Consider the following 12,967-nt stretch of genomic DNA (forward strand, 5'->3'; position numbering starts at 1 on the left):
GGGTTAGTACAGTGATTCAGACCAATCCCAGGACAGCTGTTTCGTGGTTATTGCCACTCATCAGCTGGGAGTAGGTTTTCGCCTCCCCATAATTTTAATTGTTGTTGAATTTCCCCCAGAAATGAACTTTTCCAAGCAGTGATTCAACCTACTCCCAGCTGATGAGTGGCAATAACCACGAAACAGCTGTCCTGGGATTGGTCTGAATCACTGTACTAACCCTAGCTAAGCATAAAAGCTGTGTAATGCAGCAGTGCTATGGCGTAAAGGGAAGTCTGTCTTAAAAAGCAGGCTAAAAGTAAAAAAGTGAGTCATTGTGAACCTCATTTGCATAACTTACCCAGATTCCTTTGCTGCATTGGAAACAGTGTAGTCAGAGAGTTTCTGGGATTAAAGCAAGTCTTCTGACTTGTTTAGATTTGTAAATGGTTTACACAATGAGTTATTTTCTCTATATTTTGCATTTAGTGGAGGATTTTAAACTCACTTTTCGCCTCCCCATAATTTTAATTGTTGTTGAATTTCCCCCAGAAATGAACTTTTCCAAGCAGTGATTCAACCTACTCCCAGCTGATGAGTGGCAATAACCACGAAACAGCTGTCCTGGGATTGGTCTGAATCACTGTACTAACCCTAGCTAAGCATAAAAGCTGTGTAATGCAGCAGTGCTATGGCGTAAAGGGAAGTCTGTCTTAAAAAGCAGGCTAAAAGTAAAAAAGTGAGTCATTGTGAACCTCATTTGCATATCTTACCCAGATTCCTTTGCTGCATTGGAAACAGTGTAGTCAGAGAGTTTCTGGGATTAAAGCAAGTCTTCTGACTTGTTTAGATTTGTAAATGGTTTACACAATGAGTTATTTTCTCTCTCTATATATATATATATATATATATATATATATATATATATATATATATATATATATATATATATATATATAAAGCAGTGCAAACATATATGTAATACATAATGTATCCCTAGATCAATATTACATTGTACAATTCACAGTATATATGCAAATGGTGAAATATGTATTGTCAAAAAATATATTTATAGAAAAATTGACCAGTCTAATTCTTAATTCATGCCACCTGGAAATAACGTACCTAGTTCATAAATCCAAAACGCTTCACGTTTTTTTTTTAAAGTTTGGCATGATCACCCCCCCTCCTAGGGTTTTTAACCTGCTCAATTATTTGGAACCTTAATTGACTAAGGATATGGCCTGCAGACAAAAAACGATGGGCTACTGGGGCATCAATTTTCTTAGTCCTAATGCAACTTTTGTGCTGGACAATGCGTTCACGTACACAACGTGAGGTCTCCCCCACGTACCCCAGCCCACATGGGCATTTAATTAAATAAGTTACGAAGTCAGAGTTACAGGTATAGTGCCCTTTGATGGAATATTTTTTACCAGTCCTTGGATGATTAAAGGTTGGCCCTTTAATTAAGCTATTACAATTTGAACACCCTAAACAGGGAAAACTACCCAAGTTTATCTTACCAATATATGTTTGGGCAGAACCCTTAAAGGAACCAATATCTGCCCTTACCAAAACATCCTTTAAATTTTTGCCCCTTTTAAAAGCAGGCATGGGGGAATTTTAAATTCTTGAACACTTGGATTACAAGTGCTTAAAATGTGCCAATGTCTACGGAGAGTTCTCAGAACCTGTTGATTCCAAGGTGCATACTGGCTCACAAATACTAATCTAGAGGGTTTTTGGTCAGTAATTTTTTTCTTTTCTAGTAACATTTGTCTAGGAGTATTCAATGCATTCTCAATTTCAGTTTCAATAAGCTCACGAGGGTATCCCCTTTGTATGAAACGATCACCCATTTCTCTTGCAAGGTGTATCCAGTCCACGGCTTCATCCTTGACTTGTGGGATATTCTCATTCCCTACAGGAAGTGGCAAAGAGAGCACACAGCAGGGCTGTCCATATAGCTCCCCCTCTAGCTCCACCCCCCAGTCATTCTCTTTGCCGGCTCTAAGCACTAGGGTCTCTCTATGGGAGGGTAAAGTGAATGTGGTGTTACAATTGTAGTTTTTTCTATCTTCAATCAAGAGTTTATTTTTAAATGGTACCGGTTTGTACTATTTACTCTAGCAGAAAAGTGATGAAGAATTCTGCTGAGAGGAAAATTATTTTAGCATGTTGTTACTAAAATCCACTGCTGTTCCCACACAGGACTGAGGAGTACCAGAAAACTTCAGTTGGGGGGAACAGTATGCAGGCTTGACTGCAATGAGGTATGTTCAGTCATTTATTTCTAGACAAGACTGAGATAATGCTAGAAGACTGACAAGATCCCCATGTGGGGAGGGTAAGCTATGTTCTGAGACTTAGTATAGAATTGAATGCTTACATAACCGGGCTAATTAGGCTGGTTGACACTAATGCAGGGCAATCGATTATTTATTTAAGAAATACTCGTTGGAGACACATTTTTAACCACTTTGGAGTGTTTTACTGGGGTTATTATCCACATGGCATAAATTTAGTCACTTAGAAGTGATTTTTGTAGGCCTCACAACTCTGGAGTGGGAGGGGCCTAATTTCGCGCCTCAGATGCGCAGTTAGAATTGAAAGGCTGTTTCATGCTGCTTCACATGGAGGGTCCAGCTGCTGATTGAGGGCCTAGAAGAAGCTTTATTTCCCCAAAACTGATCCCTAAGGGCAGGTAGGGCCACAGCAGTAAGCTGTGGCAAGGTGCTGTAGTTAATTAACGGGTTGTTGGCTTTAGGCTGCTCCGGTTTGGGCATTAAGGGGTTAATCGTTCTGAAACTTGCTGTGCAATCATATTAAAGCCTTAGGTACATACTGTGATTGGTGCATTTTTCACTGTTTTGTAAAATTGTGTGCTTTTTATTTCTTAAAGGCACAGTAACGTTTTTTTCAAATTGTGTTTTTTATTTGATTAAAGTGTTTTCCAAGCCTGCTTATGTATGCTACTAGTCTGTTAAACATGTCTGACACTAAGGAAAATCCTTGTTCAATGTGTTTAGAAGCCATGGTGGAACCCCCTCTCAGAATGTGTCCCAATTGCACTAATATGTCTATGCACTTTAAAGATCATATTGTTGCACTTAAAAGTGTGGCCCTAGATGATTCTCAGACTGAAGGTAATGAGGATAGTCCGCCTACCTCTCCCCATGTGTCACAACCAGTTACGCCCGCTCAAGCGATGCCTAGTACCTCTAGTGCATCTGCCCCTATTACATTGCAACAACTAGCGACAGTCATGGATAATTCCCTTGCGGCCTTTCTATCAAAACTGCCAGTTTTTCCTGCAAAGCGCGATTGCTCTGTTTTAAGAAAAGATTATGAGCAGTCTGAAGCTGTGGTAGCTTTATCTGATGTACCCTCACAACACTCCGAAGTGGGGGTGAGGGATTTCATGTCTGAGGGAGAAATTTCCGATTCAGGAAAGGTTTCTCATCAGGCAGAGTCAGATTCATTAGCGTTTAAATTTAAACTGGAACACCTCCGCGTATTGCTCAGGGAGGTATTAGCCACTCTGGATGATTGTGACCCTATGATGGTCCCAGAAAAATTGTGTAAAATGGACAAGTACCTAGAGGTCCCTGTATACACTGATGCGTTTCCGATCCCTAAAAGGGTTGCGGATATTGTTACTAGGGAGTGGGATAGACCAGGTGTCCCTTTTGTTTCCCCCCCCCTCCTATTTTTAAGAAAATGTTCCCCATAACTGATCCCAGGCGGGACTCGTGGCAGACGGTCCCTACGGTAGAGGGGGCTGTTTCTTCACTTGCTAAGCGCACAACCATACCAATTGAAGACAGTTGTGCTTTTAAAGATCTTATGGATAAAAAATTAGAAGGTTTACTTAAGAAAATTTTTGTTCAACAAGGTTTCCTTCTCCAACCTATTGCCTGCATTATTCCTGTAACTACTGCAGCGGCTTTCTGGTTTGAGGCGCTAGAGGAGTCGCTCCAGACGGAGACCTCATATGACGAAATTATGGATAGAATTAAGGCTCTAAAGCTGGCTAATTCTTTTATCACAGACTCCGCCTTGCAATTAGCTAAGTTAGCGGCAAAAAATTCAGGTTTCGCCATTATGGCGCGCAGAGCATTTTGGCTCAAGTCATGGTCGGCCGATGTGTCGTCAAAATCCAAATTATTAAATATCCCTTTCAAGGGAAAGACCCTTTTCGGGCCAGAATTGAAAGAGATTATTTCAGAAATCACCGGGGGAAAGGGCCATGCTCTCCCTCAGGACAAGCCCTTTAAGGTAAGAAACAAAGCTAACTTTCGTTCCTTTCGTAACTTCAGGAGCGGTCCGGCTTCAGCCTCTACAGCTGCAAAGCAAGAGGGTAACGCTTCACAGCCCAAGGCAACCTGGAAGCCTTACCAGGGCTGGAACAAGGGTAAACAGGCCAAAAAGCCTGCAGCTGCTACCAAGACAGCATGAAGGGGTAGCCCCCGATCCGGGACCGGATCTTGTAGGGGGCAGACTCTCTCTCTTCGCTCAGGCCTGGGCAAGAGATGTTCACGATCCCTGGGCATTAGAGATCGTTTCCCAGGGATATCTTCTAGAATTCAAGGACTCCCCTCCAAGGGGAAGGTTCCACATTTCTCGTCTGTCTACAGACCAGACAAAGGGAGGCGTTCTTACGCTGTGTAGAAGATCTACATACGATGGGAGTGATATACCCAGTTCCAATTGAAGAGCAAGGTCTGGGTTTTTACTCAAACCTGTTTGTGGTTCCCAAAAAAGAAGGAACTTTCAGACCAATCCTGGATCTAAAAATTCTAAACAGATTCCTCAGAGTCCCATCATTCAAGATGGAGACCATTCGGACAATCTTACCTATGATCCAGGAAGGTCAATATATGACTACCGTGGATCTAAAGGATGCGCACCTGCATATCCCTATCCACAAAGATCATCATCATCATCAGTTCCTCAGATTCACTTTCCTAGACAAGCATTACCAGTTCGTGGCTCTTCCATTCGGTTTAGCCAATGCTCCCAGAATTTCACAAAGGTGCTAGGGTCCCTTCTGGTGGTTCTAAGACCGCGGGGCATAGCAGTGGCGCCTTATTTGGACGACATCTTAATTCAGGCGCCGTCTTTTCACAGAGCCAAGGCTCACACGGAGATTGTATTGGCCTTTCTGAGGTCTCACGGGTGGAAGGTGAACGTCAAAAAGAGTTCTCTGTCCCCACTCACAAGGTTTCCATTCCTAGGAACACTTATAGATTCAGTGGAAATGAAAATATTTCTGACGGAGGTCAGAAAGTTGAAACTTTTAACTACTTGCCGAGTTCTTCATTCCATTCCTCGGCCATCTGTAGCTCAGTGCATGGAGGCAATCGGATTAATGGTAGCGGCAATGGACATAGTCCCTTTTGCTCGGATACACCTCAGACCACTGCAACTATGCATGCTCAAACAGTGGGATGGGGATTATGCAGATTTGTCTCCTCAAATTCAGTTGGACCAGGAGACCAGAGATTCTGTTCTCTGGTGGTTGTCTCAGGACCACCTGTCTCAGGGAATATGTTTCCGCAGGCCAGAGTGGGTTATTGTAACGACCAACGCCAGTCTGTTAGGCTGGGGTGCGGTCTGGGACTCCCTGAAATCTCAGGGCTTATGGTCTCGGGAAGAATCTCTTCTCCCGATAAACATTCTGGAACTGAGGGCGATATTCAACGCTCTTCAGGCATGGCCTCAACTAGCTGCGGCCAAATTCATCAGATTTCAGTCGGACAACATCACGACTGTAGCTTACGTCAATCATCAGGGGGGAACAAAGAGTTCCCTAGCGATGAAGGAAGTAACCAAAATAATCAGGTGGGCAGAGGATCACTCCTGCCATCTCTCAGCAATTCACATCCCAGGAGTAGACAACTGGGAGGCGGATGTTCTAAGTCGTCAGACTTTTCACCCGGGGGAGTGGGAACTCCACCCGGAGGTATTTGCCCAGCTGACTCAGCTATGGGGCATTCCAGAATTGGATCTGATGGCGTCCCGTCAGAATGCCAAACTTCCTCTCTACGGGTCCAGGTCCCGGGACCCCAAGGCGGTATTGATAGATGCTCTAGCAGCGCCTTGGTCCTTCAATCTGGCTTATGTTTTTCCACCGTTTCCTCTCCTCCCGCGTCTGGTCGCCAGAATCAAGCAGGAGAAGGCTTCGATGATTCTGATAGCGCCTGCGTGGCCACGCAGGACTTGGTATGCAGACCTAGTGGACATGTCATCTGTCCCACCATGGACACTGCCAATGAGGCAGGATCTTCTAATACAGGGTCCGTTCAAGCATCCAAATCTAGTTTCTCTACGTCTGACTGCTTGGAGATTGAACGCTTAATTCTATCAAAGCGTGGGTTCTCTGAGTCAGTTATAGATACCCTGATTCAGGCTAGAAAGCCTGTCACCAGGAAAATCTACCATAAGATATGGCGGAAATATCTTTGTTGGTGTGAATCCAAGGGTTACTCATGGAGTAAGATGAGGATTCCTAGGATATTGTCCCTTCTCCAAGAAGGATTGGAGAAAGTTTTGTCAGCTAGTTCCTTAAAAGGACAAATATCAGCTCTGTCTATCCTTTTACACAAGCGTCTGGCAGAGGTACCAGACGTTCAAGCGTTTGCTCAGGCTTTAGTCAGAATCAAGCCTGTCTATAAACCTGTGGCTCCGCCATGGAGTCTAAATCTAGTTCTTTCAGTTCTTCAAGGGGTTCCGTTTGAACCTTTACATTCCATAGATATTAAGTTGTTATCTTAATATCTAATATCTTAATATCTACATGGGCTTTCAAAAATGAGGCTTTTGTTGAACAGATTTGTAAGGCAGCGACATGGTCTTCACTGCATACTTTTGCCAAATTTTACAAATTCGATACTTTTGCTTCTTCGGAGGCTATTTTTGGGAGAAAGGTTTTGCAAGCAGTGGTGCCTTCTGTTTAAGGTACCCGTCTTGTTCCCTCCCTTCATCCGTGTCCTAAAGCTTTAGTATTGGTATCCCACAAGTAAAGGATGAAGCCGTGGACTGGATACACCTTGCAAGAGAAAACAGAATTTATGCTTACCTGATAAATTACTTTCTCTTGCGGTGTATCCAGTCCATGGCCCGCCTTGGCATTTAAGTCAGGTATAAAAAATTTTGTTTAAACTACAGTCACCACTGCACCCTATGGTTTCTCCTTTTTCTTCCTAACCTTTGGTCGAATGACTGGGGGGTGGAGCTAGAGGGGGAGCTATATGGACAGCTCTGCTGTGTGCTCTCTTTGCCACTTCCTGTAGGGAATGAGAATATCCCACAAGTAAAGGATGAAGCGGTGGACTGGATACACCGCAAGAGAAAGTAATTTATCAGGTAAGCATAAATTCTGTTTTCTTTAAGTCTATCCTTAACCACTGTTTCCTCAGACACAATCCGTCTCACACGTAAGAACTGACTTTTTGGAAGGGATCTAACCAATGAAGGGGGATGTGCACTCTTATAGTGCAGGAGAGTGTTGCAGTCTGTTGTTTTTCTATAAAGGTCTACTGTCAGGCCTGATGTAAATTTTGACACAACTGTGTCCAGAAATACAACACTCTCCTCACTAGAGACTAACTTAAACCTGATGTGACTGGTGGCTGTCCATTAACAAAATTAACCAGGGTTCCAATGTCACCCCCCCCCCCACACGCCAAACACATCATCTATATAGCACCACCAGGTGGCGCCATATGATACAAATAAAGGATTACTGTATACAAAATGCTCTTCAAACATATTCATAAAAATATTGGCGTATGTGGGGGCGGCATTGGAATTTTTCTATAAATATATTTTTTGACAATACATATTTCACCATTTGCATATATACTGTGAATTGTACAATGTAGTATTGATTTAGGGATACATTATGTATTACATATATGTTTGCACTGCTTATATATATATATATATATATATATATATATATATATATATATTCTGGCTATGTGTAAATTCTCTGTTTTAGAAAAAATATTTGCTTGTGATTTTTTTGTATGACCACTAGGTGGTAGTATTTGGTAAAGGTATTGTACCTGTTATACACAGGTGATTTAATTAACTTGGAAGGTCGGACTTATTTAGGTATTTAAGAATGGAATCAGTGTCTGTTTAACTATGCATGATTAAGGACACTTGTCCGAAACGTTGCTGATTTTTTGGAATTTGGCTCAATAAAAGCACTTTATTTTTGGTAACTTGGTGGTGCGACTATCAATTGTTTGTAAACAACCCCTATAGCAGTGTCTAGAGCCTCCCCTAACCATATGTGCTGCTTTTAAAGGCGTCAAATACCAGCAAAATGTAGTTTTAATGTTGTTCTCCCTCAGATCAGCACCAAGCAAACCCCTATTGGAATTAAAAAAAAATTGGTTCCATTTCGCTAAATCTAATGCTTTGCCTATGTCAGCTTCCCAGGGGAGGATAGCAGCAGATTTCAATATTGTATGTGTCTCATCTATGGAGAGATATAGTTGTGAGACTGCTTGTTTTTGTGCTGCACTACACAACTTTTCAAAGGTGGTTTTGATCCTAATTTCTGGCCTAGCACTAATGTACGTATGAATAACCAATGCTATCTGTAAGTATAAAAACCATGGTAAACGTATGGGGTCAAGTTTCTGTTGCAGTTTATTAAAAGAAAATCCAAACAGAATAGCAGCAAACCAAGTGTTTTATTGTTTAACACAACTACAAATGCAGCAACGTTTCGGTATTGCTACCTTAGTCAAGCTTGACTAAGGTAGCAATACCGAAACGTTGCTGCATTTGTTGTTGTGTTAAACAATAAAACACTTGGGCCTAGATTTGGAGTTTTGTCGGTAACGACCCGAAAAACTAACGCCGGCTTTTTTCTGGCCGCACCATAAAGATAACTCTGGTATTGAGAGTCCACATAATGGCTGCGTTAGGCTCCAAAAAAGGAGCGTAGAGCATTTTTAACGCAGCTTCAACTCTCGATACCAGAGTTGCTTACGGACGCGGCCAGCCTCAAAAACGTGCTCATGCATGATTCCCCCATAGGAAACAATGGGGCTGTTTGAGCTGAAAAAAAACCAAACACCTGCAAAAAAGCCGCGTTCAGCTCCTAACGCAGCCCCATTGTTTGCTATGCGGTAACCCTTCCTACGTCTGCACCTAACACTCTAACATGTACCCCGAGTCTAAACACCCCTAACCTTACACTTATTAACCCCTAATCTGCCGCCCCCGCTATCGCTGACCCCTGCATATTATTAACCCCTAATCTGCCGCTCCGTAAACCGCCGCTACTTACATTATCCCTATGTACCCCTAATCTGCTGCCCTAACATCGCCGACCCCTATATTATATTTATTAACCCCTAATCTGCCCCCCCACAACGTCGCCTACACTTATTAACCCCTAATCTGCCGAGCGGACCTGAGCGCTACTATAATAAAGTTATTAACCCCTAATCCGCCTCACTAACCCTATCATAAATAGTATTAACCCCTAATCTGCCCTCCCTAACATCGCCGACACCTAACTTCAAACATTAACCCCTAATCTGCCGACGGGAGCTCACCGCTATTCTAATAAATGTATTAACCCCTAAAGCTAAGTCTAACCCTAACACTAACACCCCCCTAAGTTAAATATAATTTAAATCTAACGAAATTAATTAACTCTTATTAAATAAATTATTCCTATTTAAAGCTAAATACTTACCTGTAAAATAAATCCTAATATAGCTACAATATAAATTATAATTATATTATAGCTATTTTAGGATTAATATTTATTTTACAGGTAACTTTGTATTTATTTTAACCAGGTACAATAGCTATTAAATAGTTAAGAACTATTTAATAGCTAAAATAGTTAAAATAATTCCAAATTTACCTGTAAAAGAAATCCTAACCTAAGTTACAAATAAACCTAACACTAGACTATCAATAAATTAATTAAATAAATTACCTACAATTAACCTAACACTACACTATCAATAAATTAATTAAATACAATTGCTACAAATAAATACAATTAAATAAACTAGCTAAAGTACAAAAAATAAAAAAGAACTAAGTTACAAAAAATAAAAAAATATTTACAAACATAAGAAAAATATTACAACAATTTTAAACTAATTACACCTACTCTAAGCCCCCTAATAAAATAACAAAGCCCCCCAAAATAAAAAAATGCCCTACCCTATTCTAAATTACTAAAGTTCAAAGCTCTTTTACCTTACCAGCCCTGAACAGGGCCCTTTGCGGGGCATGCCCCAAGAAATACAGCTCTTTTGCCTGTAAAAAAAAACATACAATACCCAAGCCCCCCAACATTACAACCCACCACCCACATACCCCTAATCTAACCCAAACCCCCCTTAAATAAACCTAACACTAAGCCCCTGAAGATCATCCTACCTTGTCTTCACCATACCAGGTTCACCGATCGGTCCAGAAGAGCTCCTCCGATGTCCTGATCCAAGCCGAAGCGGGGGGCTGAAGAGGTCCATGATCCGGCTGAAGTCTTCATCCAAGCGGGGCAGAAGAGGTCTTCCATCCGATTGAAGTCTTCATCCAAGCGGCATCCATCCGGAGCGAAGTGGCAGCATCCTGAAGACCTCCACCGCGGAACATCCATCCTGGCCGACGACTGATCGACGAATGACGGTTCCTTTAAATGACGTCATCCAAGATGGTGTCCCTCGAATTCCGATTGGCTGATAGGATTCCATCAGCCAATCGGAATTAAGGTAGGAATATTCTGATTGGCTGATAGAATCAGCCAATCAGAATCAAGTTCAATCCGATTGGCTGATCCGATCAGCCAATCAGATTGAGCTCGCATTCTATTGGCTGTTCCGATCAGCCAATAGAATGCAAGCTCAATCTGATTGGCTGATTGGATCAGCCAATCGGATTGAACTTGATTCTAATTGGCTGATTCCATCAGCCAATCAGAATATTCCTACCTTAATTCCGATTGGCTGATAGAATCCTATCAGCCAATCGGAATTCGAGGGACGCCATCTTGGATGACGTCATTTAAAGGAACCGTCATTCGTCGTTCAGTCGTCGGCCAGGATGGATGTTCCGCGGTGGAGGTCTTCAGGATGCTGCCGCTTCGCTCCGGATGGATGCCGCTTGGATGAAGACTTCAATCGGATGGAAGACCTCTTCTGCCCCGCTTGGATGAAGACTTCAGCCAGATCATGGACCTCTTCAGCCCCCCGCTTGGGCTTGGATCAGGACATCGGAGGAGCTCTTCTGGACCGATCGGTGAACCTGGCATGGTGAAGACAAGGTAGGATGATGTTCAGGGGCTTAGTGTTAGGTTTATTTAAGGGGGGTTTGGGTTAGATTAGGGGTATGTGGGTGGTGGGTTGTAATGTTGAGGGGCTTGGGTATTGTATGTTTTTTTTTACAGGCAAAAGAGCTGTATTTCTTGGGGCAAGCCCCGCAAAGGGCCCTGTTCAGGGCTGGTAAGGTAAAAGAGCTTTGAACTTTAGTAATTTAGAATAGGGTAGGGCATTTTTTTATTTTGGGGGGCTTTGTTATTTTATTAGGGGGCTTAGAGTAGGTTTAATTAGTTTAAAATTGTTGTAATATTTTTCTTATGCTTGTAAATATTTTTTTATTTTTTGTAACTTAGTTCTTTTTTATTTTTTGTACTTTAGCTAGTTTATTTAATTGTATTTATTTGTAGCAATTGTATTTAATTAATTTATTGATAGTGTAGTGTTAGGTTAATTGTAGGTAATTGTAGGTAGTTTATTTAATTAATTTATTGATAGTCTAGTGTTAGGTTTATTTGTAACTTAGGTTAGGATTTCTTTTACAGGTAAATTTGGAATTATTTTAACTATTTTAGCTATTAAATAGTTCTTAACTATTTAATAGCTATTGTACCTGGTTAAAATAAATACAAAGTTACCTGTAAAATAAATATTAATCCTAAAATAGCTATAATATAATTATAATTTATATTGTAGCTATATTAGGATTTATTTTACAGGTAAGTATTTAGCTTTAAATAGGAATAATTTATTTAATAAGAGTTAATTAATTTCGTTAGATTTAAATTATATTTAACTTAGGGGGGTGTTAGTGTTAGGGTTAGACTTAGCTTTAGGGGTTAATACATTTATTAGAATAGCGGTGAGCTCCGGTCGGCAGATTAGGGGTTAATGTTTGAAGTTAGGTGTCGGCGATGTTAGGGAGGGCAGATTAGGGGTTAATACTATTTATGATAGGGTTAGTGAGGCGGATTAGGGGTTAATAACTTTATTATAGTATCGCTCAGGTCCAGTCGGCAGATTAGGGGTTAATAAGTGTAGGCAGGTGGAGGCGACGTTGAGGGGGGCAGATTAGGGGTTAATAAATATAATATAGGGATCGGCGGTGTTAGGGGCAGCAGATTAGGGGTACATAAGGATAACGTAGGTGGCGGCGCTTTGCGGTCGGCAGATTAGGGGTTAATAAGTGTAGGCAGGTGGAGGCGACGTTGAGGGGGGCAGATTAGGGGTTAATTAATATAATACAGGGGTCGGCGGTGTTAGGGGCAGCAGATTAGGGGTACATAAGTATAACGTAGGTGGCGGTCGGCAGATTAGGGGTTAAAAATTTTTTTCGAGTGTCGGCGATGTGGGGGGACCTCGGTTTAGGGGTACATAGGTAGTTTATGGGTGTTAGTGTACTTTAGAGCACAGTAGTTAAGAGCTTTATAAACCGGCGTTAGCCCAGAAAGCTCTTAACTACTGACTTTTTTCCTGCGGCTGGAGTTTTGTCGTTAGATTTCTAACGCTCACTTCAGAAACGACTCTAAATACAGGAGTTAAAAAAATCCCATTGAAAAGATAGGATACGCAATTTACGTAAGGGGATCTGCGGTATGGAAAAGTCGTGGCTGGAAAGTGAGCGTTAGACCCTATTTTGAGTGACTCCAAATACCGGCGGTAGCCTAAAACCAGCGTTAGGA

Source organism: Bombina bombina, chromosome 3 (assembly GCF_027579735.1).
Source record: "Bombina bombina isolate aBomBom1 chromosome 3, aBomBom1.pri, whole genome shotgun sequence".
Lineage (NCBI taxonomy): Eukaryota > Metazoa > Chordata > Amphibia > Anura > Bombinatoridae > Bombina > Bombina bombina.